Raw genomic sequence first — 22,835 nt, 5'->3', positions numbered from 1 at the left:
CGGACTGGAAGGTGCATCAACGATAGGCTGCTCGAGCACGCATATACTCCGAATGCGACAACCGGCTACAACTTAGTAATTCAAGGATTACCTTTTCCAGCTTGATCAAACGCGCGTCATTAGGAGTTATCTTTGCCAACAGTCAACGTGTAGAGTGCGGGGAAAAGATCAGTGCCCATTCATATAAGGCAAGAAAGGCGTTATGTATGAAATTCCGCCTTCCTGTGGCAGGTAGCACGAAGGGCAGACTGGAAGGTGCAATAACGATAGGCTGCGCGAGCACGCATATACTCCGAATGCTACAACCGGCTACAACTTAGTAATTCAAGGATTACCTTTTCCAGCTTGATCAAACGCGCGTCATTAGGAGTTATCTTTGCCAACAGTGAACGTGTAGAGTGCGGGGAAAAGATCAGTGCCCATTCATATAAGGCAAGAAAGGCGTTATGTATGAAATTCCGCCTTCCCGTGGCAGGTAGCACGAAGGGCAGGCTGGAAGGCGCAATAACGATAGGCTGCGCGAGCACGCATATAGTCCGAATGCGACAACCGGCTACAACTTAGTAATTCAAGGATTACCTTTTCCAGCTTGATCAAACGCGCGTCATTAGGAGTTATCTTTGCCAACAGTCAACGTGTAGAGTGCGGGGAAAAGATCAGTGCCCATTCATATAAGGCAAGAAAGGCGTTATGTATGAAATTCCGCCTTCCCGTGGCAGGTAGCACGAAGGGCAGGCTGGAAGGCGCAATAACGATAGGCAGCGCGAGCACACAAATAATCAGAATGCGACAACTTGCTCCAACTTAGTAATTCAAAGGTTGCCTTCCCCTCCTTGATTAAACCAGCATTAGCTTTAGATTTGGCGCGATCAAACTGACAGATGGAGGGCTAGCGCCCATATTTTGTGGCGATTCTTTTTTCTGCATCATTAAAACATCGAGGCTGAAAGCTCCGGTATCGAGCAGGGCAGGGGGATTAAGGCTTGCCCTTGTGATGATTCCCGTTATATTTAAATTTGGAGGCAAGAAACCGACTACTTTTTGGCTATTCTGAGTGAGTTGGGAAGCACAGTGAGAGCAAGAACAAAACCATACACGCCCTTTCTCTATCACCTTCACGGTACAATTCAGGTGTGCACCTGGACCCTTCACAGACGCGCCTGCAGAGCACCGAAGAGGCGTCTCAACGGAGGACAGCGAAGGTCGCTCAAGGCTTGAGCCTCGTGCACTGCGCCTACGTGTCAGCGGGCACCCCACCCGAAATACGACCACGTGTGACTCGAGGGTGATGACGATAGCTGTAATATAAAAAGGGTGTAAATACTCATTATAATCCATCCAAGCGCAGCCATACGGCTGCATTCACTCCAGCTCTCCTGATTCTCCTAAATATTGGTTAAAAAAAAAAAAGAATTTTCTTTCGGCAACTTTTCAAAGTTTTCTCTAGGCATCGCCAAATTGTCGCGGGCTGCGGTAGAAGCGTTTCGATTTCAGATTGCACACAAGCCACCAAGTGCATACGCGACACTTTCCGGTACGCACGCGCACTTTGTTGAATTCCAAACATTGAAAATGCGTTTAAAGCGCTCTTCCAGAGATTCTGGAGTTTATTTCTCCAGACTGAATGAACTCTGAAGCTGCCCGCTGAATAAGCAATTATACAAATATGTGGCTGCATTTAGAATATTTCTTGGCGGATGGCTTTTGAATGTCTTGTGAGCCCGCGACCTGCCACCGCCTTTGAGGCTCTCAGGTCAAACTCGCTTGCATCGGTAGATTGCCACCTTGTGGCAACAAATGGGCTACTTTAATTGAAAGCGGAGCTTACAGTGAAATCAGGTACCGCAAGCAAACTGCGGTGACGTCAGGGCGCGCGAATTCTCGAGGCTAGTCCGTCCACTTTCGAGGCGGAATATTTTTTTCCTGGTGTCATTCGTCTGAATTGAGAGGCAGGGGAGAATCGTTGAATTTTTAAGTCCTCAGCAACAATGACCCACCAGCACAACGAGCCAAACAATCCCTTTGCACTAAAAATAAAGGAAATTGCATTACGTCCTATTCAGAGTCCCCTAAATGCGAAGTGCAGGTAGCCAAGGTCACGACCAGCTCGCCAAGTTTGCTTAAAGGGGCCACGAGAGGGTCGTTCTTCATATTGCAATTTTGTACTTGAGTCATTAATACAAGAGCCTCTGATTCAATTTCCAAAATTTGGGTGCCCAGGGTGCACTGTATATTCGAAAAAAATGCGATCGAAATTGAGACCAGGAAACTCCTCCCACCGGCAACGACCGCCATATTGAATGCTCTCGTGACGTCACTAGAACATACACGGAGCAACGTCGTCTGCTATAGTTGCTGCAATGCGCGCAGCGAGCTTTCTTGTCCCCTCTGCTTTCGCGGGCGATCGCATGCAATAGCAGCGTCTCTCAAATATGAGTGACTACGGCCGGAAAAGCGGTAACAGTAACGTTGTTTTCCGGTAAGGTCCGGTCACACGATGCGGCGTCGATCGACGGTCGGTGGGTTGGTCGGTATGCAGATGCCGTCACTGGCGCACCGGTATGTCACGCTGGAACCGACGATGGCGCCAGCGCGACCAACGACCACGTATCGCAGTAGTGTAAGCAGTGAGCTTCGGTGAACTTTTGCCAGATTCTAAAATTTCGGTGGACGGCAGACCGCCGGCCTTGCCCCTTTTGTGACGAGGCCTAGCGAGTCCGCAGGATACGCGTGTGCGATTTCGACGGTTGTGGAGAGTGAATTCACAGCTCTTAGCGCATGAATATAGCCTTCGAGCGTAGTTCTGGCTACAGTGACTTCAAAGCGCCGACTGCCTATATCGCAGGACGCCCGCACTGTAAGGGAGAAGTGCCGATGTGACCCGGCCTGCAGAGCGCGGTTGAAGGCCGGCAGCCGGCAGCAGTCGTCGGCGTCGACTGTGGACAACAAATCTGACTGTTTTCATTAATGCAAGTGGTGTCCAAACGTATTTTCAGGTAAAGGGATTGAAAATCAAGCATTGGGGACATCGGAAGAAGCAGATACAATAGCAAGAAGCGCCGTATGTACGCGAAGCGTTTACCAAGCAGGCGATAGCAGCATCGGCTCTTATTGCAGTGTTATCATAGTGTGTAAACGAGCCAAACTACATTTTCTAAGCAAGAGCAGATAATATTTCAGATATGGAGAGCCCACCTTGCGTCATGAAAAGCAAACGATCAGTAGTGGTTGAAAACAGCTATGTAAACAACCTCAGCGCGGGGCTGCAGTAATCGTTATTGTCGCATTCCTGGCGGACTTAGCGAAGGCAGACTAAATGCTAAATGATGCGCTATTATCTTGAAGCATTCATTTAGGTGGCGGCGACTATTCGTCGGTGCGGGCAGTGAAACATTCGAGTCGTGTTGGCTTCTGTTAGCGGCTTGGTTCTGCAAAAGGCTTCTACGAGTCGAAAGAAATGCATGTTCGACTTACACACACACGCATGCAGCGGAAGGCAGTCTCATTTGGCACTTTTCTCTGCTCCTTTCGTGCCGCAAGCTTAATCTAGTGCCACCTTTTGATAATTTGAGTTTATTTATCGAGCTGACGAATAGCGGGCAAGAATATCCAGCGACAGATCGCCACGCCGTTCATGGCGCACATCGGCAAATGCATGCATTGCACGTGCCGTTTTTTTCATAGCTCGCGCACTAAGCTGAAGGTTTCCGAAAAGAAAACATGGAAAATGCATTTTATTTCGCTAAGCTAAAAGAAAGAAAACTTTTCGAGCAACTGCCGTCCACGGTGTGCGAGCAAGCAACTCAAGGCAGCGAACAGCGCGCAGCAGACGACGCAGGGCGGGTATGCCCTTGTGACGTCAGCGATCAGAGGTTGCCAGACCAGCAAGCAGCTCGCAAGAGAAACGAAAAAAAAAAATCGTTTTAAAAATATCTTCCGCACAGAATCAACTGAAACTTCGGGGAATTGTAGTTTAACGTGTTGGGAATTATTTGCAGTAAGCAGGGTATCCGCGAAAATAGGCTGTCGTGGCCCCTTTAATTGGTTTAAACGTGGCTGGATAACGTAGGCTGGCATGACGTGGCCAATAGAACCACTTCGTGCCTAAGATCTACATGGCTATTTCTAAGACGACTCAGAGCAGAAAAATGAAGATTTTCTGTTATAATAAAAAAGGCACAGTCCTGGATTAATGTTGGAATTATTTGGCCCTACTTAGGGACCGGAGCGAGAGGTTTTGTTCTCGCGGACGCATTACAAGAGGAAAAATCCGAGCTTACCTATGCATTGCCTTCAATGCTACATTCGCAGTCAGTTTTCAAGCTTCTTCAAGTATGGCGGCCTAAAATGAAATAGCGCCCGCTTGAAACTTTGAGTGAATTTTATTCAATACACACGTTATCACTAAAACATCCGTCTAAATGTTTATTTATTATTTGCTTATTTTATTTCAGAATAGTGCAGGCCACTGCTTGGCCCAAGCAGGAATGAATTTACATTGTTACGTAACCAAAAGAATAAAATTTTACAATATTATCTGCGCACGGATAAAAAACATACATATAAACAATATTAGCAGGTAAGTATACGATTTAGCGCATCAGAAAAATTTTCCGAGGAAACAACAGATGCCGGTAACGAATTCCAATTTTGCACTGTTCTAGGGAAAAAACTATTTCAAACTATCGGTTTTGGCGAAAAGAGGACCAAGTAAATGCTCATGAACGCTCCGAGTCATTCTTACTAGAGGACGCTTAATGCACTCTGGAAGCTTGAGTTTATTTTTCCTGGTAAACTATTAAACAAGAATATCAATCTATTAATCTTTCTGCGCATTTCTAGAGTAGGATTTCAGATCATTAACTGCGAGGGAGAGACTTCCCTTTTCTATTTTCCGTATATAAACCTAGCCGCTTTCCTACTGACTTTTTCAAGAATCATTATGTCTTTTTTCGTGTACGGGTCTCACACGACTGAAGCATATTCAAGTAAATACCGCACACAAGTTCCGTAATCTAATTTTTTTATGTGTGCTGGGGCACTTTTTAGCTTTCTTCGTAAAACCCATAACTTTCGTGATGCAGCTGTAGAAATATTCGTAATGTGTGCCGACCATTTTAACTTACTGTCAAGAGTTACACCTAAATATTTATATTTCTCAACTTCCAAAATCATATTACCGCAACGAAGGTAAGCAAGTAAACTGGGAGACTTTCTTCTAGTTATACGTAAGAGAACAGTTTTTTCACTATTAACTTCCATGGCCCATTTCAGACACCGTTCTTCAATAAAAAAAAACTGCTTTTTGTACAGAGCTGTGGTCATGTTCGGCTGAAATTCGTTTAAACACAACGCAGTCGTCTGCGAATAACTTAACAGAGACATCTTCAGGAACAACCGTAACTTAATCATTGACATATATTAAAAACAACAAAGGCCCAAGCACGCTTCCCTGGGGAACTCCTGAGTGAACACTAACAACACTAGAAGCGGTATGAATAATTTCCACATATTGACGTCTATCTGTAAGGTAGGCTTGAATCCATTGAATGATAAAAAGACACACCCATACATTCCATCTTATAGAGAAGTTTGCAATGAGGCACGTTATCATAGGCCTTGCTGAAATCAATCAAAACCACGTCCGTTTGCCCGGACATCAAGCACCCGCGCAAATTCGTGCACATACAAAACAGTCGGAGTAACTGTGGATAACCCCTGCCTAAACCCCTGCTGATTATCTGACAATGTGCTGTTCTTCTTATATGGTACGACGAACACATTTCACCGCACTTTCTGAACCAAGAAATTTAGCTTTGCGCTCGATTTACGCGACGTTGGCAGGTATCGAACTTAAACAAAAAAAAATCCGCACTGCCCTCGTATACTTCGAGAATATAGTAGGCTCCTGTAAGGCAATATTTTTCTAAGTGCCATCATTTTGGAAATTCTTTCCAGAGTACAAAATTAGAGTCTTTCTATACCCATATGTTGCCTGGTATTTAAAGAACAGTTTCATAATTAGGTACACTAGATTTTCGCTTCCGGTATTCAAATATTATTTTAAAGCCGTGGGAGGTGACAAAAAAAATTTTTTTTTGAAGAAGAAAGTTAGGCTTTATTGGTCCCCAAAAAAATATACAAAACATCATAAATGTAAAGACGAGGGTCCCAAAGTCAAAGACTGCACCGAGACCCTCGATGAATCAATAATACAAGAAATGGTTAGAGCATAGTTAGCGGATAAATACAAAGTATAGAAAATATCAAATCTATACTTCACAAAAAACAAGGTCAAAAATGACAATAACGCCGGTAATATACACAAAAAGAGAATAACACATCAGCATTCCAATAAAAATACTTTGAGCTTGTTTTTGAATTCAGGCAAGGAAATTGATGTTTTTAGATTGAATGGCAATGTGTTCCAAAATGAAATGGCTTGAAAAGACGACGTAGATTTACCATGATTGGTATGGACTTTGGGGAGCAGAAAATTGTTTCTTGCTGCAAATCTGGTAGGTTTGTGATTGATGAGCTGAATGGGGTCTACAAACTGAAAATGTAGGGTGCCATGTTGTAATCTAAAGAACATGATTGCAAGGTGATACTGGAAAAGCTGGTGGACTGGTAAAATACTGTGCTCCTGTAATAAAGAGCAGGGCAGAATGGTGGGCCTGTTGGTAAGGCATGTCAAGGGAGAAAACCAGCCAAAAAAGGCGGAAACACAAGAAGAGAACGACACAGGACAACGGTCCTGTGTCGTTCTTTTCTTGTGTTTCCGTCTTTTCTGGCTGGTTTTCTCCCTTGACGTCCTGTAATAAAGAACGAGCATTAGTTGAGAAAGGGCTACGGGTAATAATGCGGATGGCCTGGTTTTGTAAGTGTTGCAGAGACGATAAATGGCAATGATAAGTATTTGCCCATGCAATAATCCCATAAGTGATGTGGCTGTGTATGAAGGCATAATACAAAGATAGGAGTAGGGTGCATGGAAAATATGGACGCGCCTTAATTAGAGCTCTGATGCCAAACATAAATATTTTTTTTGATGAGCGATATGGACGGAAAATTTAAGAGTTGAATCAAGAATAACGCCGAGGAAGTTGGTGTTATCAGAAGCCGGAATATTACAAGAACCAAGGTTTAACGTAGGAAGACACGAAATAATTTTCTGGCTACTTTTGAACACTATGAATTTTGTTTTAGAGGGATTAATCAACAACTGATTATCAGTGCACCATTTGGCTACATTACCTAGAACGGCATTCAATTCAAGAGTCAGATAATCTATGGATGTATTAGATAATGACACGGTAGTGTGATCAGCATATAAGACACAGTGAGTGGGACTAATAGAATTAGGAAGATCATTAATATACAGTAAGAATAGTAAGGGTCCTAAAATAGAGCCCTGAGGAACACCTTGGTTAATAGCTTCAGCTTGGGAAAAGCTTCCACCAGTATTGATTATTTGTTGACGATTTTATAAATAGCTTTTCAGCAGTCGCGACACGGGACCTGTAATTCCATAAAGTTCGAGTTTTTGAAGCAATATGGAGTGATTAATCATGTCAAAAGCTTTTGTGAAATCTAAAAAGACAGAACCAACAAACTCGCCATTATCAATACCTTGCTTGATAAAATCAGTAAAAGAGATCAGTGCTAAGTTAGTCGAGCTGCCAGACCGAAAACCAAACTGATTGAGGGAAATTATCTTAAATTTATCTAGGTAATTGTTTAAGCGTTCAACTATCAATTTCTCGATGATCTTACTGAGAGAAGATAAAATACATATAGGTCGATAGTCAGAAATTAATCGTCTGTCTCCATTCTTAAACACTGGGATTACCTTAGCTGTTTTGAGGCAAGCAGGAAAAACACCTGTCTTTAGGATGAGATTAATAACATGACAAAGTTGTTGAGAGATCAGATTGGCTACAAGTTTAAGGTGCCGAGAGGATATCTTATCTAATCCAGGGCTAGTGTCCTTGAGGCCAGTAATCAGCAGTTCGATTTCACAAGGGGAAAGAGGAAAAAGAAAAAGATTGTTTTGAGCGCTTTATGTTTATCTCTGAACTAAGTGGACGACTATTATGAGGCGCAGAAAGGAAGTCACTAAAGGCATTTGCAATGTTGAATGGATCAGTGTATACTGTACCATATCAATTACTTTCAGTAAGGGGGCTGTTTGCGCTGGGTAATTTGAGGAAGTCACTCAAAAGTTTCCATTGCTTGTTAGTGTTGTTTTCATTTTTGTGTATTTCATGCTCTTAGTAAGATTTTCTCGCATGTTTCAGTAAATTATTTAGCACAGTAGCGTAGTTTTTGTATCGTTCAGCTAAAGAAACAATAAAAGGCTGCTTCTTGGTTTTTTTGTATAAATTTTCTTTGCGTCGCACACAGCTTAATAAACTGTCTGTCAGCCATGGATTGTGGGGAAATTTTTAATTTTTTCTACCCTTTACTGATGTTGTACTCTGAGATACGCAGATGGAAAAAAGACGGCAAAAATATTCTATTGCTCGCTCCGAATCGTTCGATGAAAAGCACGGAGACCAGTCAGTATCACTGAGAACACTAATAAGTTCTTCGCTATTGAACCCGGAAGTGTAGAAAACTGAACGCAAAGGACCGGAAACTTCGCCGTGCGTAATGAAAATAAGAAAATGATGTGTAATGTCGAGTTCGATGACCCCTGAGTAAGGTGAGGGCGAAATATTGGTAAGAAGATGGTCTATTAACGAGGAAGATCCACCGGAGGTACATCTGGTTGCAGCATTTATGATACATTCGTACCCGAAACTACTAAAACAGTCAATATAGGAAACAACACAAGAGTTTTCCGTATCTAGAAGGTTAATATTAACGTCTCCTACAGTTATAACATTCTTGTTTTCGAAAGATAGTTTATTTAATGTAGGTCGATACCTAAGGGTTTGTTTCCGAACTGCTGCGGAAGACCTGCAGGTCTGCTTCCGAACTTATGCGAAAGACCGTGCTTTCGTCAGTCTTACGCGCAAGAATGCGACAGTTCTTAGTCCAGAGATGCTTCCAATCCATTTCCTTCTTGAGCAGCTTAGCCCTAGCAAACAGTTTCTTGTTGTCAAATGTATTGTGCTCATTCACAAATACTGAGGCAGATGAAGTTACAGGGAAGCCAATTTGGTCCGTTGTGGGGCGAGCTTTAAGTGCCTTGCTCACGAATTCGTTTTTCTTTTCCCGACACACAAACCGAGCAATGATTGTTTTTTCATTTTTGTTTTTGGTGGCTGCACGATGGACTATGTCAAAGTCAGCAGAGTCGATAGGACACTCAATGGCATCACCAATGCTCTCCAACACTTTTTTAACATCCTCGCCTTTAGTCGCAGGAACTCCCTTTATTTCAACATTGTTGATCCTTACGCTCCGGCTTAAGAGTATGACGCGATAGCTTCGATGGGTCCTGTCAGTGACTCCACTTGATCTCTTTGGCATATTACTTGATCGCGTGCTTTGCTACCAGATCACATGACACGTGAAACAATCATGCAGTTGGTCGCGTGCACTCATCTCCCAATGGCATGCGCCTTGCTAGTCCTATCTTAATGAATGGCTCTCTGGTGACATGCATACTCATTAGCTCGTAAGCTAGCACATTGAGAAAGACCACGCGACTTGCATATAAAACCCAACTTTAACCAAACAGTACGAACGCGCCTGAGAGTTTTGTTAGCCTGTGTGACTTGCAATAAGGGCCAGCGGTTCGATTGCCTACTTATTGCCCCAGTTTTCTTTTAAGCGCAATTTATTTTAATGCGAAAGCATTTCTAGGCTAAGTCGGTGGGGTCGTGTCGTCAAAACGTGTCCGCAAAACGTGTCCCAAAACGTGTACGCAGCAGCTGTGACGTTCTCAGAAGAGGCAGCATCAAGCGAATGGCTGCAATCGAAAGAGGATGATGTGAGGGGATGCTGCTCAAAAAAGTTATGTCGATAGGATGATTAGTTAATTAATTAGAGCCAAAAATGTGGAAGAAACGCCGAAATAGCGCAGACGTCGATATAGTGAGCGGACGGGAAAGCAGCCATCCCTTAGCGAAAAACAGGATGTACTTAAAATGCATTTCAAACATATTGTATAAATTTCTTATTTATTTAGCATTTTTTTGTCCCTATGCTTAAACTGCAATACGAATGCTTTCGAAGTATACTAGGAATAATATTTTGAACGCTCTATAAAATACGTGAAAAGTGCATTTTTGCCCGCTTAGCATATATTTAATACATTAAAAATCGCAGCGCTGTTGTGTCCCCTTCTTGTTCTGTGCCGTCTTTGCGCTGTAATAATGAATTAAAAATCTACTAAAAATGTACTAAAATATACATTACAGTATATTAGAAATACACTAAAATATACATTTAATACATTAGATTATATTAGAAACACTAAAAATATACATTTATTACATTAAAAATATATTCACTTCGGCTTAAAAAAGTCTACTGGTCGGCTTCGCATAATTAGATGGGTTAATGCTTCAACTGTAGATCAAATTATACAAGCGTAGTTATCATCAATAACGATGCACATGAGATTATAAGGTCACGAGACAGAATGGGAACGGCAGATACACTGCACCCCAGCACACAAGAAGTGCGCCGAAAAGAGCCGTACTTGGCTTGCCTTATATATACCTACCGAAAGCAACGCACTATCATGCCCGCTGAGGCATTTTTTTGCGCAAAGACTGTGGGCCCACAAATTATTTCAGAAGTGCCCTACTGGTCGTGTTCAAGTCTGGGGGCGATCTAGAACTGAAGTGCTAGTCGAAACGCGCGTCAAGATTAGGTCAGGAGTCGAACTGTCAACCAACAGTTACACGGGCGCCTAAGGGAGCCGGTCGGCTTTGGCGGTCGTGGTCCTTTTTGCCGGCATATTCGGTCCCGGAAATACCCAAGGCGCCTTTGCCGGTGTCATGCTACCACGTTCTCCGCACGTAGTGAACATAAGTGGTGATTACCTTCCTGCTAGAAATTACCATAAACGAAAGAAATTTAGGACAGAAAAGGATTGGGCAGGTTGGTAATTCATTGCAACACAGTAATCATAGAGCGGGAACAACGCAGGCGTTCTCGTCCCGTCTCGTCTTTGTCCTGCGTTATTCCCGCGCTATATTACTGTGTTGCAACGGAAGGACGACAGGAAAGGGAGAGTTTTCACTGTTCCCTGAAATGTCGTTTCGAGCTCTAGATTGTTCCACAGTAGCTTGAAGTGTAATGCAAATTTGTTTACGCGGACTGCCCATTGGTTAGAATTTAAGTATACTTGGACGGATAAATTGCGTATTTACCAAAGTACACTTAAAAACATTGCCAACCCCAAAATGCGATTTCCCGAAACACGATTTCGAGCATTAGGCTGTTTAACGGCAGCCTGAAGTGTGCTGCAAATAGGCTAAGGCGGACTACCAATTTGCTAGAATTTAAATATTCTTTGGACGAATTAATTGCGTATTTACGGACTACACTTCAAATACCTTGAAAAAAAGCAAATGCTATTTCCCGAAACGCGATTTCAAGCACTCGACTCTTCAACGGCAGCTAGAAGTGTGCTGCAAATACGTTTAAAAGGACTGCCCGTTTGTTAGAATTTAAATACACTTCGGATGAATTAATTTCATATTTACAAAAGTACACTTTTAATACATTGACAAGATGCTGAAACTGCATACATATAAGTTTACAAGGACTGCCCGTTTTTTTAGAATTGAAGTATGCTTTGGATGAATTAATTTCATATTTCCGAAAATACACTTTTAATACACTGACAAGATGCTAAAACTGCATACATATTTTTTCACGTATTTGAAAAGTACTCGAAGTGTGCTTTAAGTGAAGTATTTTTGGCACATTTTAAGAATATATTTCGAATACCAAGCATAAAATTTCAGGAACGTATTTCCTACATATTTTCAGTGCATTCATGAATAAAAAATATGTTTAAATTACAATTCAAATAGCCCATCGTATATTCCAAACATATTTTAGTTTTAAGCATGAAATGTTTTTAGCTCCCGCTATCAGCAGTGTGCTGACGTCACGCCGAGACCGAGAGCCAACATCCGGGCACTGAATTCCACTCATCCGGGCACGTAAACGAGAGCATCCGGGCACCGCACGAGATTTAACCAGACTCTCTAAGAGAGAGGGCCGCGCTTCCGCGCCGTCCACAAGGATGGCGCTGCGGTCCCACACTCACGCATGTAAAACAGGAGGGTAAAGCTGTGCCAGCAAAGCGGTCCACGCATGTAAGTCGCCATCTTGGACGCCATCTTACAACAAATTATAGTGGCCAGCACATTTTTTTCTTCCTAAGTCAAGGATGGGTAAACTTTAAACAAGTTCAAAAAGCTGTGATAGAAAAAATAATCATATACCACTCTTACACGTAAATTACACGTATTTTAAACAACTGTTGAGATGTTTAAAATATTTATTGCGGTCTTTTGATTTATTTTTGGGCGATTTGGAAGGACGTTCACGAGCAGACGCTCAGTTCCGGTTTCAAACTTTAGGGAGTGAGGTTTCGGTTTGGTTAGGGAGATTAAACTGTGCGATTAAGGCACTTAAGTAAGGAGCCGCATAGGACAAAGAGCTACTCGCGCTCTCATGCACCGCGATGCCTCCTTCGTGTGTTGTATGCAAGGCAAAGGCTTCAAAAGGATCGGGCATCTCGCATCACCAGTGAGTAAACGCACCAAATGATACATCTGCACTTTTCACGATAGGTTTTACATTCCTTAATGAAAGCTACAGGCCCGTACTGCAAGTCCCGTGAACGAAAATCTCCCGGACCCTCTTTCTAAAGGCGGATGATGTAACGGACAAGTGTCGTGTTTGTATCTGTGCCGCACATCAGTGATTGTATCGCGCCGATGCGCATCAGTAATGATGGTTTGGTTTTGGTTTATGGGGTTTAACGTCCCAAAGCAACTAAGGCTATGAGAGACGCCGTAGTGGAGGGCTCCGGAAATTTCGTCCACCTGGGCTTCTTTAACGTGCACTGACATCGCACAGTACACGGGCCTCTAGAATTTCTCCCCCAAAGAAATTCTAGCCGCCGCGGCCGGGATCGAACCCGCGTCTTTCGGGTCAGCAGCCGAGCACCATAGCCACTGAGCCACCGCGGCGGCGCATCAGTAATGAGCAGTAGGTACAGCGCTCTCGCTCGTGCCTATAAAAGCTGTGCCCTCAATAAACAGTGGTTCATTCTTGCACTGACCATGCTGCTGTAAGCGTCGTTCCTCCGGCTGGCTACATGGTGTGAGAAGTGGCCCTTTGAGGCCTATGGAAATCGACCCTGCGTCCGGCGTGCTATGGACCTGCTGAAGACATCAGAGCCATTGCGGCTGACTGGTAACGTAACAGAAAACTGGAAGCGTTTTAAGCAGAAATTCGAGTTGTTTCTGCATGCGACGGAGACTAAGGACCAGCCCAAATCGGAAGCATCGAAGGCGGCACTGCTGTTAAGCATTGCTGGTGACGACTTGATTCATATTGCAGCGAAGAAGCACAAACACACGTAGAAGGAACACGCAAAAAACACGGACGAACGCTGCACTCACAACTGGTTTACTACGAAAAGATTTCGAGCTTAAAATGACTCACGCATCTGCGCACTACAGAAAGAAAACCATAACAAACACGTGCCAAGAAATAACATCTTATCATAATGCCGCAAAAAAGGTTGAATTCCGAAGCGTACAAAAAAACGGATGCATCACTAATGCAGCAATCTGCTTTTTCCTTAATGTGAAAGGCCTCCAGGAGTTCACGTGCCGTTTTATACTTGCTTCTGCCTAGGATTCGAACACTATCGAAACGTGGCGAACATGTCACGCATGACTGGCAGTGCCTAACCAAGTGCACATTCTCTTTGTTCTTTAAATTCCTTTGGTGCTCCCCGACGCTTTGCACGTCTTCAACAACTTCCAGTTCGGCGACAATGAAGACAAGACGAACTACAGCACCTTGGTAAGCAAGTTTTATGCTTATTGTGCCAAAGTTAGCAATGAAGTACATGAAAGATACGTATTCCGTTCAAGAAAGCAAGCGGAGGGAGAACCTTTTGAAAAATTTGTTCGTGACTTGAAAAAGCAAGCGGCACAGTGTAACTTTGGCACGCTGCAAGAATCGATGATAAGGGACCAGACTGTATTCGGCACGTGTAATCCTCGACTACATGAGAAGATGCTGCAGGACAACCAGCTAACGTTGAAAAAAGCGGAGGAAATGTGCAGAGCAGCAGAGACGCTAGCACAGCGGAATGAAGTTTGGCACAGAGCGCACGACAGTGTAGACGCGATTTCGAGGCGCACGGCTCCCTCGAAAGAGGGGAAAGAAGCAAAAAAAAACAGTTTTATTGTCGTAAGTGCAACCGCTGGCACAAACCTAAGCAATGCCCAGCTTTTAGAAAGAAGTGTCGCTTGTGTTACAAGCTGTACCATTTCGCAAGTGCCTGTGCGTCAGCCGGGGTCAGTGAAGTGCGAGAACAGCAAGACGAGGACTTTGACATCCTAGAAGTCACCACGGCAATGCGCGAGAGGGATTGGATGGTCAAGGCTTAAGTTCGTAACTGTGCGATCCGTTTTAAAGTGGACACCGGATCGCAAGCAAGCTTGTTTCCCATGTCCATTTACGAAAAACTGAGGGGAGCACACTAATTCGGTCCTGCGGGTGTATAACGGAGGCATCATAACGTGTTTTGGAACGTGTACGCTTGAGGTCCGTCATGGGAACACTTCTGCCACAGTGAAGTTCTTTGTGGTGAAGAATGGGCGTCAAGCCATACTTGGGCTAGAAGCCAGTGAAGCTCTGGGGCTAGTCCAGCGTAGGGTATGTGCCGTAGACAAGACCGCAACTGATAACATTCTGACAAATTTCGGGCACATCTTCCACGGCCTCGGTTTTTTAGACTTGTGGCCAACCTTTTCTGGAAAAGGCCATGTGTGCTGGATGTACTCACCAAGAACAAAAAAGGGGCAGCTACCCTTTGACTCTAACCACTCTAAACTAGTCAAGCGAGGTATTGCCAATGCTTGTTTCCATAACGCCGTGAAAAAAAAAAGTTGCTGCCACACCGTGTCAACCAGTGTCACCACGCAAGCCCAACGTCTATCTGATGCAGGCTTCCCAGGAGAAATGTTGAGAGCGGTCGCTGAATCCGTATTAAAGGAGATGAATGGCATGGCCAAGAAGAGAAACAATGATGCTACTGACAAAAGGAAAAAAGTGCAAGTCATGCCTTATTTGCACAAAGTGGCGCACAATGCTAAGAAAGTCGCCGAGCGCCGGGGGGTCAATTTGGTGTTTTCGGCGCCAGTTAAGCTTTCAGGTCTTTGCGCACGAATTATGCCTGGCGGAAATAAGAAGCGTTGCACGACCAAACATAGAACTATGTACAAAAAGTGCCGGACCGAAGTGATCTACAAGATTCCGCTGACCTGTGGAAAATTTTACATAGCTCAGACAGGGGACTGTGTGAATGAGAGGTTGCGCAAGCACAGAACAAAAGTCGGCGCTGGTGAAGATGGTAATCTTGCTCTGCATTGCAGTAGATGTCCCGGAAAATGTTCCCCACGTTTCGCAGATGTCATCATCCTGGGCTGCGGAAAAACACGGAAGGCTCGTGAAATCTTTGAGGCCTTCCAGATTGCCAAACATGGTGATGCTTGCGTCAGCTCACCATCGATAGCATTAACGGCAAAAGAATTTGATTATTTGAGTGACCATGTTTGAGTGTTGCCTTGGCGCATGCGTGGTGATTACCTGGCGGTCTGTACTCAATGAAAAATTCAGTTGTTAGTCCAGCCGTTGTCCTGTGTCGTTTTCTTCTTGTGTTTCCGTCTTTTTTTGGCTGGTTTTCTCCCTTGACATGCCTTACCAACAGGCCCACCATTCTGCCCTGCTCGCGTAGAGTATGGTCCTGTCACCTGAAGCGATACCAGTAGTGCAACAAGCGCGACGAGTTCCGGTGGCGCTAGAAGAACCCCTTAAAAATGAACTCGACAGAATGGTACGTGCTGGCATTATTGTTAGGGTGAACGAGCCTACCGACTGGGTCAGCTAGCCCTTTAGTTTTGGCAAAGAAGAAAGATGGCACGTTAAGGGTGTGTATGGATCCCAGGGCTATCGTCAAGTACATAAAGAGGCAGCATTTTCCGCTTCCTAGGCGAGAAGATTTGGAAGCCCGTTTAACAAATGCCCAGTACTTCAGCTGCCTTGATGCGAACTCGGGCTATCATCAGATACCGCTTGATGAGCGAACTTCAAGGATCTGCACTTTCTCTTCACCGTTCGGGAGATACCGTTTTCTCCGGCTGCCCTTTGGCATTTCTTCCGCACCAGAGGTATTCCAACAAAGTATGAGCCGTCTTTGATGGCCTATCCGGCGTACTGGTATATGTTGACGATATTTTAATATGGGGTTCCAGTAGACAAGAACACGATGAGCGGTTGATAGCAGCGCTAAAAGCCGCCGAGAAAGCCGGCATGACTTTCAACATCCAGAAGTGCATGTTTAGGGTGAAAGAAGTCAGATTCCTTGGCGATATCATAGGCCGAACGGGCATATCGCCTGACCCTAAGCTGATCAAAAACTTGGTGAATATACCAACACCAACGTCCAAGAGCGACGTCCAGCGAATGCTGGGTGTGCTAAATTACTTTGGTAAATTTGTGTCACGCCTGTCCGAGCGAACAACGCTTCTACGCGAGCTTATCAAGACACGCTCAGAATTTCAATGGACGGAAAACCGTGCGCAGGAGTGGAAAAAACTAACACAAATCCTGACCACCGCCCCCCTTCTCGCAATCTTTGATCCGCAGCGAAAAACTAAGATCACCTGTGACGCATCAAAAGACGGCGTTGGTGCAGCGTTACTGCAAGACTACAGTGGTGAGTGGAGGCCCGTAGCATACGCATCTTGTGTCTTAACGCAAGCCGAGAAAAACTATGCTCAAATTGAGAAAGAGGCACTTGGGATATGTTTTGGCTGCGAAAGGTTTCACGAGTTCGTGTACGGTAGAAGCGTGCTTACCGAAATGGACCGCAAACCGCTGGTAGCGATAGCGCGAAAAGAAATTGCTGACATGCCATCACGAATGCAACGCTTCTTTTTGCGTTTGCTAAAATATGACTTTGTCTTGCAGCACATTCCAGGAAAACATCTGGTTCTCGCTGACATGTTATCACGGTCAACAAAAGGTCAAGGCGAAGAAAAAGGTGGCACAACACACGACGTTGAGGTTCACGCCGTCCAGTCCTTGGGCTACATTGTCACCTCCAAAACGCTATGATCAGACCTTTGAGTTCAGCCGTTTTGTTTTGTATTTTTGTTGCCATCGAAAAAATAAACTTCTCTTTCCACACCTTTAAAACGCTGCGGTCGCTACACCTGGGAACTACACGGGACTGCTACATCCAGACTGTGATGGCATCCCTTAGCAAAAACTAACGCGTTTGGAATATACGGTGGGCTATTTAAATTGTATTTTGAACATATTTTGTATTCGTGAATGCACTAAAAATATGTAGGAAATACGTTCCTGAAATTTCATGCTTGGTATTCGAAATATAGTTTTTAAAATGTGCCAAAAATACCTGACTTAAAGCATACTTCGAGCACTTTTCAAATACGTGAAAAAATATGTATGCAGTTTTAGCATCTTGTCAGTGCATTAAAAGTGTATTTTCGGAAATATGAAATTCATTCATCCAAAGTATACTTCATTTCTAAAAAACGGGCAGTCCTCGTAAACGTATATCTATGCAGTTTTAGCATCTTGTCAATTAATTAAAAGTGTACTTCCGTAAATATGAAATTAATTCATCCGAAGTATACTTCAATTCTAACAAATGGGCAGTTTTTTTAACGTATTTGCACCACACTTCTAGCTGCCGTTGAACAGTCGAGTGCTCGAAATCGCCTTTCGGGAAATGGCATTTGCGTGTTGTCAATGTATTTGAAGTGTACTTCCGTAAATACGCAATTATTTCGTCCAAAGAATACTGAAATTCTAGCAAATTGGCAGTCCACATTAACATGTCTGCAGCGCACTACAAGCTGTCGTTGAACAATCTAATGCTCGAAATCGAGTTTCGGGAAATCGCATTTTGGTGTTGGTCATGTATTTAAAGTGTACTTTCGTAAATACGCAATTAATCCGTCTGAAGTATACTTAAATTCTAACAAATGGGTAGCCCGCGTAAACATAGTTGCATTACACTTCAAGCTACCGTGGAACTATCTAGGGCTCGAAATGACGTTTCAGCGAAGAGTGAAAACTTTCCCTTTCTTGTCATCCTTTCGTTTATGGTAACCTCTGGCAGGAGGGTGATCACCACTTATACCTCTGCTACACGGGCGCTTCGAATGCCTTCCAACCGAATGTCATCTAACGCTGCTACACGTGTTCTGTCTAAGGGAGTGCTTGAAGATAATATTACGCCAATGAATATTAACCGCGACAGCATTAAATTTCCCCAGGAGTGCGCCAATGAGGACGACTGTGCACTCATACTGTTGTTTACATCGCTGCATACGCACAGCTAGGGCTCTTTTCATAACATAAAACGCAATCTGCGCTTTAGTTCTATTAAACAATCTGGTTTCTTTTTTACTGGTTGTACTCCTGCTTGTTCACGCAGTGCTACAATATGTGGGAAGCGATGATGCGATCGCACGCCTGAGAAACACTTGGCAGCCGGGTTGTTGGCATCGCGCAGGATCGGCGCTTCTCGCTTCTTGTCCCGGGTTTCTCCGACGTGACCAGTACTTTTTTTAAACTACTTTATCCAGAAGTATGTTTGGCGACTGCTCGCTTTAACTGAAACGGCCTAACTTGTTATCCACAAGCTAGCGACGGCGACGACTGCTGCTGGCCGTAAAGCACGGCTCGGCAGTCTGGGTCACACCGGCGTTTCCCGTTCATCGTACCCGTGCCCTGAGATGTAAGCAATAGTTGATTTCAGGTCACTGTTGCCAAAACTACACCCGGTGATCATTTGCATTCGCTAAAGCTTGTGATTCGCTCTTCACAACCGCCGCAATCACTGATCCAACCCTGCGGTCTCGCTGGGCCTAGTCGTCGCTGAAGGGAACAGAGCCGTCGTCGACTGAAATTGATTTGGCAAGCGCTTAGCCCGGGTGAGTGTTCAGGTGTGCACATGTGAAATATAGCCGTTCGTTTCGCTCATTTAGAAGCGCGAGCATATTCACACCGCCGCCTCATCACCGTGCTCTCGTTCAGCCGCCGACAAGGCTGACAGTCCGCCGACCGGATTCGTCGCTGTCGTTGGCCTGAAAAACATGTCCCTCTACAATCATATTATAGTAAACTAGATATTTCACTATAATCACATGCTGTTGTTGAGCGTGATATATACTGCCGTTGTCGGACTAGTGTGACCGCCGCCGTCGTCGTCGCTGTACACTGAAAACGAGCTGAGGCTTTCGAATGCGTTTGGTAAGTGTCGTGTAGCACCGCGGGAGTCCGTCGATTCTGAATGTCACTCCAATTCTCGAATGACATTCGACTCAGATGTCATTTGAACATTTCCGTGTGAGAACATGACAGCATTATACCAGCAAAAGCGCCTTGGGTACTTTTGGGCCCGAATACGCCAGCGCAACGGACCCCGACTGGCAAGGCCGACCGGCTCCTTAGACGCACATGTATGTTTCGGTTGACAGTTCGACTCCGGACCTGTGCCTGACGCAAGTTTCAACTAGCAATTCCGTTCTCGATCAGCCGCAGATTCGGACGCGATCAGTAGGGTACTTCTGCGATAATTTGGCAGCCCACAGTCTTTGCGCAAAAAAAGCCTCACCGGGCAAGATAGTGCGTCGTTCTCGGTGGGTATGTATAAGGCAAGCCAAGTACAGCGCTTGTCGTAAAATTTCTAGTTTGCCGCGTCACCGTCGTCTTGGTATGCTGTGTGTATGTGTCTGCAGTTCCCATTCAGTCATGTGGCCTTATAATTTCAGACTCCTGTTAATTAATGATAAATACTCGTGTACAATTTGTTCTCCAGTTGAAGCATTAACCCGTTTAATTCCATGGAGCCGCCCAGTTGACATTTTTTTAAGCCCGAGTAAATATATTTTTAATGTATTAAATGTATATTTTAGTCTATTTCTAATGTATATTTTTAATGCATTATAAATACGCTAAGCCGGCAAAAATGTATTTTGACGTATCTTTAAGAACGTTCAAAAAATTATTCTTAGTATACTTAGAAAGCATTCGTATTGCAGTTTAAGCATAGGGGCAAAAAAATGCGAAATAAATATGAAATTAATACAATACGTTTGAAATGCATTTTTAGCACATCCTCTTTTTCGCTAAGGGATGCTTGTAGGGCGGGAAGCCAGTGACAGGTGAACTCAAGCCATTTTCGCACGAACTCTCTGTCGTTAATGGAGTAGTGCTGAAAGGCACCAAAGTCGTCATACCGAGAAGTATGCGACGAATCATGCTGGAAAGAATCCATGCGGGCCACCTTGGGATGCAAAAATGTAAGGAGAGGGCGCGGAAACTTATTTTTTGGCCTGGTCTGAATGGCGACATCACTGCCCGTGTGCAAAGCTGTGCAACGTGCAGAAAATACGCGTATAGGCAGCCACAAGAACCCTTGCTACTGCAACCCGTTTCAAAATGTGCTTGGTACAGGGTTAGAGTAGATATCTTTTGCTATGCGGGCAAGTCGTACGTGGTTGCGTATGATGCATTTTCTAATTTTCCCGCGGTCGACACGCTCGACAACACAACTGCGGAAACCACGATTGCAGCCTCTAGCGCCTTGTTCGCCCGGTATGGTATACCAGTGGAAGTATGCACGGATAACGGACCCCAGTTCTCGAGCCATGAATTTGCCACGTTTGCCAGAGCATATGACTTTCATCATATAACATCGAGCCCCCGTTATCCGCAGTCGAACGGCTTGGCGGAAAAGGGAGTGCAGATCGTGAAGCGGATCCTGAAAAAGACCCTCGACGCCCGGGAGGACTTCTGACTTGGTCTTCTTGCATATCGCTCTACACCACTGGAAGATGGGCATTCTCCGGGTGAGCTTCTTCAGAGAAGGCGACTTCGTTCTAACCTTCCCGACTTCGGCGGGGTGACTCGTACTACAGTAAGGAAACGCCACTAAGCCAGGGCTGGAAAGCCTTTGGCAGCGCTACACAGAGGATCAACGGTGCGACTTCAGGATGCTGCTGGTTGGTCGCGTAAAGCAAGGGTCGTTCTTGAAAGCGCTCCACGATCCTACTTGGCACAAACCGAACATCAACGTATGCTGCGGCGGAACGGCCGGCATCTGCTTAGGACGGAGGAGCACAACTCCAGGGACAGCGATGAAGACGACACTTGCTCGGGTTCCCTCTCCCGTACACAGCAGCCCACGACACCAGCTGAATCAAGTGCGCAATCCTCTAGAGTGACCTCTGCAACAAACGGTGAGGAATCGTCGCGGCCAGCAAGTGGCCGCGATTCTCAGTCGAGCATCCCATTGCCGCCCACCGTGAGAAGATCAACTCGGCCCTCCCGGCCCCCTACAGAGGCTACGCTATGACAAACACTTTAATCAAGTGCCCTAACTGTGACTGTTATATTTAAGTGTTTCATTTTTGTTCTTTCCCGAGGGACGATGTAACGGACACGTGTCGTGTTTGTATCAGTGCCGCATATCAGTGATTGCATCGCGCCGATGCGCATCAGTAATGAGCAGTAGGTACAGCGCTCTCGCTCGTACCTATAAAAGCTGTGCCCTCAATAAACAGCGGTTCATTCTTGCACTGACCATGCTGCTGTAAGCGTCGTCCCTCCGGCTGGTTACAGATGATACCAAGCGAATTGACCTCTTTTTTTTTAAGGTTTCCTCACAAGAACAGGGAACTGCTGAGCAGGTGGCTGGTCGCAACGGGGTTACTACTGTCTCAGCTTATCACCACGGGCGCTGATCTGCTCTCAGCATTTTGACCCGTCGTCCTTTTATACCGGCCTCACCAGAAGGGTTTTGAAACCTGACGCAGTGCCGAGCAGTTTTGCATTGCAAGAACGCCAGCAGGTAAATAACAACAAAAAAGAAACAACATGTGCATTATACTTAGATATTCATATATTTCTCTATGGCAGCGCCAAAACGTCCCCGAATGCGGTCCCACCGCAATTTGATACCACGATTGCGACTCATACATATGAAAAAAAAAACAGTTGTAATACCTCCTCGCTTGTATTCAATCACCCATCTTTTTGTAGACACAAGTCCACAATAACCAATAGAAATTTCGGCCCGCAGTGAACTAATTTCCTAGCCAGAGCATTCTCTTATTTACTACCTACTGTCTTTACATCTAATTTGTAAGGTAGTTTTAAAAATGCATAAAGAAAGGTTGCCGCGAGCATGAGAAAAAAAAAATGTATGAACAATGGCAACCTCGTTCAGAAGTAAGAATCGTAATAACCATAATATGGTTATGATGACTAAATGTCTGTAGTATATTAACATAATGCAGTCCGCATTCTAAAAAGCTCTAGCGTAAACAACTGATAGAGGGTGCAAACAGTGAATACACTGACAAGTTCGGATAAAATTATTCTTTCTACAAGATAACATTCACAGCTCAGAATCACAGTTTGTCACACGCCTGCCTGCATTCACGAACAATAGTGTAAACGAGTAATAACCCGGTGTCATTATTTTTCTTTCTCTCAGGCAGCAACACAACATCTTAAGTACAGCTCTCCCATACGAAAGTCGCCATTCAAGCGCCCAGCAGTAAGCCACAAAG

This window comes from Amblyomma mixtum, chromosome 3 (genome assembly GCF_055824585.1).
Source record: "Amblyomma mixtum isolate Tamu chromosome 3, ASM5582458v1, whole genome shotgun sequence".
NCBI classification, from domain to species: Eukaryota; Metazoa; Arthropoda; class Arachnida; order Ixodida; family Ixodidae; genus Amblyomma; species Amblyomma mixtum.
Note: the sequence above shows the minus strand (reverse complement) of the source record.